The sequence below is a fragment of the Cottoperca gobio genome, chromosome 17 (assembly GCF_900634415.1).
Source record: "Cottoperca gobio chromosome 17, fCotGob3.1, whole genome shotgun sequence".
In the NCBI taxonomy this organism is placed as follows: domain Eukaryota; kingdom Metazoa; phylum Chordata; class Actinopteri; order Perciformes; family Bovichtidae; genus Cottoperca; species Cottoperca gobio.
In genome coordinates, this window is record NC_041371.1 from 1,797,455 (window position 1) to 1,804,954 (window position 7,500).

Consider the following 7,500-nt stretch of genomic DNA (forward strand, 5'->3'; position numbering starts at 1 on the left):
GGGCTCACATGTTGGTGTTAAAAAATTTCTTGCCAATAAGCACTAATGAATTGAATTGAGAGGGAGGCGGCGAATGATGCAGCAAAAGATAGCGACACACAAACACACACACACACACACACACACACACACACACACACACCTGTGACTCCCCACCTTAACTTGCCTCACAGCAGCTGGTCCATTTCATGCTCAGACAAAAAAGATATCTGACGGATCGATGGAGGCAAAAAGAAGATGGAGAGAGAGAGCGAGAGCGCCGCAGTCATGATTTGTGATGCGTTCACCACAGCAACATGTTCCAGTCTCGTCTACCAAAACCAGACGCATACTGATGAGCCGCGGCTGCAAACTGTTTCCATCTGGGAGGAGGAAGAAAAAAGCTTTCAATTCCAAATACGCTGAGCTGCAGTCGTCGCCATCATCGCTGCGGTCGCAACAGGTGGCGTGTTGACTCTCCCTCCATCAGGCGGGGACTTCATGCACACTCCACACACTCTGAAACAGCCGCGGTGCCGCACACTGCCACATGTTCGGCTCCCCTGTTTGCTTTTTGATATTCAGGTGAGGTGAGAAGAAGCTGAAGGACGGGAGATTGATTTACACGTTTGAGAGTCTGGAGATGTGATCTTCATGTGTTGTTTACACACATTCACACACACATTCACACACACATTCACATTCACACACACACATTCACACACACATTCACATTCACACACACACACATTCACACACACACACATTCACACACACACATTGTTGGCCATCAGGAACAATTTGGGGTTCAGCATCTTGCCCAAGGACATGCTGACTGCAGGGGCTGGGGATCGAACCTCCAACCTGCCGATCACTGGCCGACCGCTCTACATCCTGAGCCTCAGCCCCCACAAGAAGACCTTAATAACCACGACCCGAGACTCCTGTTTACATCTCGACTCCTACAAACAATAATAATTACTACACCTTTCAAAAAGCATTGAACTTTCAATTCTAAAGAATTTTCTGAATTTTCCTGAATAAAATGAAACCACCACCAAATCAGAAACCTGCAACCCGACATCACCGAACTCCTTAAACACAATGTGCAATATCGAATACCTGAGCTTAAAGACATAGTTTGCTTTCTTTCTGAGATATACTGTAGATGATTTATAACTTTATATCTGTACGGTAAACACGACCCCTTTACCTGTAGAGGTGTAAAGGTTATCGCCACCATCTTTGGACAAAGGGAAACCAGACGGTGGTTTTTGGAGGTTTGTATCTGAAGGCCTTGAGTCGTGCATCTGTGGATCGTGGGAGCTAAAGTCAGTGTTTCATCTGTTGGTGGAGATTATCTGAAGCACCTTTCATAAACACTATAAACACATTACTTAGAAAGTGTTTACAAATGTTATTATGAATGTTGTTTAGAACAAGTTCACATCTGATAAACTGGAACCAGCAGATGTTTTCTCCAGAGTTTAAAAGTCATGTGTTTGCTTCATGTTTGTGTTGTTTGTCCTGATTCTCGTGTGTGTGTGTATGTGTGTGTGTGTGTGTGTGTGTGTGTGTAGCCTAATGTGGTCCAGCTTCAGAGCAAGAACGAGCACCCAGGTGTGTGTGTGTGTTACATATGTGTGGAAACAGGATGTTGAAAAAAAGGCAGAAGGGAACTGAGAAGCCGACCCAGTCAGGACGCAGACATCCTGCACACACACACACACACACACACACACACACACACACACACACACTTAACTGGGGATGTAAATGCTTGTCGAACAACTTTAACAATAGCCTACAATTCCCACAATCCCGCAGGGAGACAGGTGATTCAAACTGTCCTTTGAACTAATGTGTTGAAACTTGATGTTTGAATGTTGTGCTGAACAATGAATAAAACAGGAGCACACAAACACACATCAGCATTTGTTGGGCACTTATCCAACACGTCTTTAAACCCACTGAGGCCGGATGTAAACATTAAAGGTATGTTTAGTTGTATTGGACACTTCAGGAACGCTTTACATCTTTTGCACAGAAACGTAAATCCTGTCAGTCTCCACACTGTGAGTTCAGGCGTCGCTGTTTTACAACACAAGTAGCTGCATTTCATTATTTAATCATCATATTAGACGTTAAATGTGTGCCACGCAAATCTACACATTTGAAGTTGGATTAAGTCGGTATAAGTGTCTCCAGTCCATAAAGTTTAAACTCCACAGTGCGGGGTGAGGGGTCACAGGTCAGATCATTCATTTCATTGTCTAATGTTGCTTCTACGACTGTTACTGCAAAGTGTTCTTATTGACAACCACTGTTAGTGGAAGATGTTCAGACTGAATGCAAAGGAAGTTTAAGAGTCGGCAAACAACGTCAAGGGTAAGATGAGAACAAGTGCAAACAGTTAGCTTCTCCTGTTTTGTGCAGGTTCTGTAAAACACACTCAGCGAACGGCTCCACAGGTGGCACACTGGGAGTTCGTGGAGAACAAATTGAATTGTGTTACTAAAGCAAGATAAACATTTGCCGAACAAACCTTTACAACTACACATGTACAGTACTGTACACACAAACACGTGGCTAAGTGCTCACACAGGATCCCTTTCTCCCACTTAGCGAGGCCGGGAGGCTGAAAGAGATGCGGCGGGGAGATCCCAGCAGAGCTCCACAACAATCCATCAAAACAACAACTTCACTATCTGCCCACCTCATCTGCAGCCCAGCAGATCCTCACACACGGGGAGCAGCTGTGACCCGAGGAAGTTAACTGAGCAGAGAAGATCACACGCTTTCTGAGTGTGCACAAATATATTCAACTCCATCGCTGAGGTTTTACTTGGGATTTTGGATTCAAGTACTTTGGATACAAAGAAACACTTCCTCCCTTAATGACGGGCGTCCCTTTCATCCCTCTGCGCCGCCGCCGCCGCCGCCGCCGCCACACAGAGTCTGTGTTTCAGTCGCACAATCTTTTACCCCATTTGCACAAACCAAATGTGTGAGATACTCCTGCAGTGAAGTGGAAGTAAGGAGGTGAGTCTTAAATGGCACTAAACGCTGTATTTCTGTTATTGTCCCCGCGGCTCAGCAAAGACTTTTAGAACCAGTTCTTGAAAAGCAGAGTGTTTGGCATTATGACAGCGGCTCCCTGCCCTCTGAGCATAACTGAAACTGGACCCCGAGGGGTTTGGTTTGCCCCCCCCCCCCCCAGGTGTTCAGCTCCGTCAGCAGCTCCACTCCAGGGTTTGTCGCAGGACTCGGGGGAAGTGAAGCGATCTGTGTTAAAGGTACACGAGCAGCCGTCTGCATTATAATCCCTGCATCACATTACATCTCACCATCACACTCCAACAAAGCCAACAGTCCTCACACACGGGACAGATGTGGTTCAACGTGGTGATACACACACACACACAGACACACACACACACACACACACACACACACACACACACACACACACACACACACACACACACACACACACACACACACACACAGTGCATTTAACTATAAGACTACATTAAGATATCAAACAGCAGCGGAATACTTATTAAATAATCCATCTTCCCGTCTTTCTTTCTTTTTGAGCAAACTTAAACTAAATGAAGTGTGCAGCAGAATGTTTCAGGGTTGTGTGGAGCCCTTTCACAGAACATTAACTCTCTGAAATCGTCATAATATACAAAAGAAAACGTGTTTTCCTCCTGAATATTCCTCATTCGACGAACCTCATTGGTCAACGGTGCAACTGAAACAGAAACCATCTCCGTTTAGCTCCGACTAGTGTTCAGAGAATAACTATTTGGTGTGTTGACAGGCTTCACGCCGTGTCCTCGTCTGCCCTCGTAACCTCCGATCCTCTTCATCAGTTTAATTACCCTCTCTACATGAACTCTCACACGATTAGGAGCTCATTGGGCCAGGACGACACCTTGGCAGCTCTGTCGCACTAAACGCTGTAATGAGTCTTGTAAAAATAACTCACATTCTGTAATAAGAACTGAAGTCAGCTGAACAATTTATGCACTGGTTCTGTCCTGAGTTCACTTCCACTGCAGCTACGTCACGTAGATTTAAATAGAAGAGGAAAGACGCATCAGTCCTTTGCAGAAACCTCTGGAAAGGACTGCAAAGAAAGCTATTCAACTATATATGATGCAAAGTAAGGAAAGCACGGCAACAAGAAGGAGATGTTAAAGTTTTTATGTTCCCTGTGAATTAATCGTTCAGCGTGTTGGAAGATGATTGACGTACTAATTGACATTTGACTTTAATCACTATTAAGTACAATAAATCTTTACGTATATTATGTCTGTTTCTAAGCAGGTGGGTTAACTGTCCAGAAAATACAAAAGGTCAATAAGTTGAGATAAAATAAACATCTCGACCTTCTGTCTCCTGCAGCTGCAGCAGCGTGATGCAGCGAGAAGCTTCAGAGAATCACCTGCTGCATTCTGATATGTGGGGGGGATTAGCCTTGCTAGCTGCCGTTAGCAGCTAAATCTGTGCATCTAAAGCCGTCCACTATCAGGAGGGAATGAAGCGGAAATCAATTTACAACGCCCCCCTGGCAAGGTCGCCTGCAAGCAGCCGCACCGATAGAAGCACCAGAAGGTTGAACCTCGAGCGGCAACGACTGCCTTGTAAGCGTGAAGGACGGTTTGCTAATCTGATGCTTCGTTATTTATTCCTTTTAGAAAATATTGCACTAACTTGATGTTGCCACCAATTAAGACTGGAATAAGAAAACTCTGTCTTTAAAAAGGTGGAACTTTCTTTCAAAGCTGCTATATCGAAGCTAAATTAGCATGTTAGCATGTAGTCATTGTTAGCATGTAGTCATTGTTAGCATCTAGTCATTGTTAGCAGGTAGTCATTGTTAACATTAAGTCATTCTTAGCATGTAGGCATTGTTAGCATGTAGTCATTGTTAGCATGTAGGCATTGTTAGCATGTAGACATTGTTAGCATGTAGACATTGTTAGCATGATGAACATTGGTGTTAGAAAATATCTGGTTCTTTGATTACTATCTCAAAAAAGGTACAGGATAAGGATAATTATGTTGTGTGCAAGCTAAGTATTATTATATTCTCCATGGCAACGGCAGCTGAGGCTCATGGGTATTGTAGTACGTAAAACAAAACAATCCTTTCAAGACAAAACTGATGGAAAAGCCCTGATTTCTGGAAACTTAGTTTAAAAAATTAAAACTGATGGACAAACTATACTTGAAATTACCGTATTTCTATCATGTTTTCATTAGAGGAAATATAAAATAACAACAACTTTAAAACTTTATCATTAGCATTAGCAAGTGTAGCAATAGCAAGTTAGCATGTAGTAAATCAAAAACACTTGGAACGACTTCTATTGGCCAAGTTATGAAACAGTAAGCAGAATGGTAAAGTCATTTGATTGCAGTAGTTTAACAATGAGTCGAAATGTTTGGCTATATAATTATATCATTTAAATCTTAAAGTGTAAGTATAAGCTTTAGCTGTTACGTCCTTAAAAAAAGAGCCGACTTTATCCGTGAAACACTGAAATATGAGAAGCTTCTTTTGTACATACAAATCTTAAACGGGTGACAGTCACTGGGAATGTACGATGTGATGCTGTCCCTCAAAGTACGAGCTAAACTGTTAGCCTAGCTTATCTGTTTTAAAGCTACAGGGGCGACAGCTGCTTATTCCTGGCCTGATAAGACGGAGGAGCAGGCCAGAGGTGGAGGAGGACGCCTCCTTCAGCAGCGAGCCTCCTCTCCATCACACCAGATAAGATTAGCAAAGCATAGCTGAAGCCAACAGAGATAACAGGACACGGACATTCATTCAACATTCATGCCCTTCATGGTCAAAAGTATGTGGACGCCTGAGCATTACAGCCGTATGTGATTAGTGAGCATGTCCTTCCAAAACCATGAGCATTAATCTGCTGCTCCAACATCCTCCGCTGCAGGGATTAGCTCCCAGTCAGACACAAGATTACTTTATTTTATTGTGTAAATTATTGGGATTGCAAATACAAATTCAACTTTTTAGTAATTGCTTTTTCAGTCACTAGATGCCGTAGAAAAATAGGTTATTTACCCTTATTTAACAAACTCTAACTTTTAAATAAATGAATCCAGGTGGGCGTGGAAGTGTCTTATTATAAAACCCTCCTGGGATGTAACAAGATGCAGTCTGTAGAATAAACCTGCAGGTCAGAGAGTTTGGATGTACAGACTCTCTCTGCGCTCGTCGTCATGTTGAACTAATGTTGATCATAACAGCAACAACATGAAGTGCTCTGCAGAGAGATGGAGGCATAAAGCCGTAGATGGAGGAGTTGTATTCCCTCAGTGTGGTTTCCCCCTCAGCAGGTGGTCCTCTGACGGGAATGTGATGACAGACTGACACGGGAACTTGTGGCATGCTGACGATGCAGCGTTCCACTCGTGGCTGTAAAACACAGGCAGCAAACCCTCCTCCTCCTCCTCCTCCTCCTCCTCCTCCTCCTCCTCCTCCTCCACCGCCGCCTCCTCCTCCTCCTCCTCCTCCTCCTCCTCGAGGAGCAGCTGTTTCACCACTACAGCTCTGTCTTCATCTGAAAACTGTCTCCACTCACTCAAAGATGTGGAGAAGGAGAAGCAACAGGCTGATGCAAACGTTGCACCCTAAAAACAACTAATCGTTGCAACGTGTGAGAGTCATGGCTGTTTATTTACATTCCCAAGATGCAACAGGGCATAAAGTATGCTCTGGTTGTTTCATCTTATTTAATAGTGCGTTGCTGATTTGTATACTGCACCTTCACTGGAGGTCAGAATACCAGCAGAAACATAAATTGGAACTTTATGTAAATACAATAAGCTTTTGCAAAATGGCATATTCTTCTTGCACTGGTGAGTTGTTCTGCTCCAATCTCCATTCATGAGTTTCAAACCTCTGTCTGGTGTCACAAACCCTTTCATTCAGAATGTGTATACCACTATATCTGACAAAAACTCTTTTTTTCTTTGCCCATTTTCTTTCATTCGCTGCATTAATTTACATATTTGGTAAAAGACGTTTGCTGCATAATATTTTCTGCTGCCACATCGTCAGACCTCTCAAAACCCTTCAAAGGAAACAAACAAGCCAGAGATCCACTATTTTAAAAAGCCAATTAAAATAAAAACATAGTTTACATCCATGGTTTCCTTCTTCTTCGCCAGCTGATATGTGATCCACCGTGTGCGCACACACACACACACACACACACACACACACACACACACACACACTGCTCTGGTGCACTAGTGCTCACTAGCTCCACACGGTACCTTTAAATATTTCCTCTTGCAACAGGAACAGACTCCACTTCATCAGTGAAGGTGCAACAACCTGCAGCAGCAACATGTGACATCACAGCGCTTGTAAAGGTGAGCAGACGCAGACCTCACCTTCCTGAACGCAGACCACCCTGCACCACCAGCGCCTCCATCACAGTCCCACCCAGCCTTTTCATCTCCATCAATCTTTCA

The 7,500-nt window shown here is 43.7% G+C and overlaps 1 protein-coding gene across 1 annotated transcript in view; it reads left to right on the forward strand.

Annotated features, from left to right (window-relative positions):
• Positions 1 to 7,500, forward strand: part of LOC115022288 (zinc finger MYND domain-containing protein 11-like) — a 126,435-nt gene that overhangs the window by 37,543 nt on the left and 81,392 nt on the right. The window lies entirely within an intron of this gene.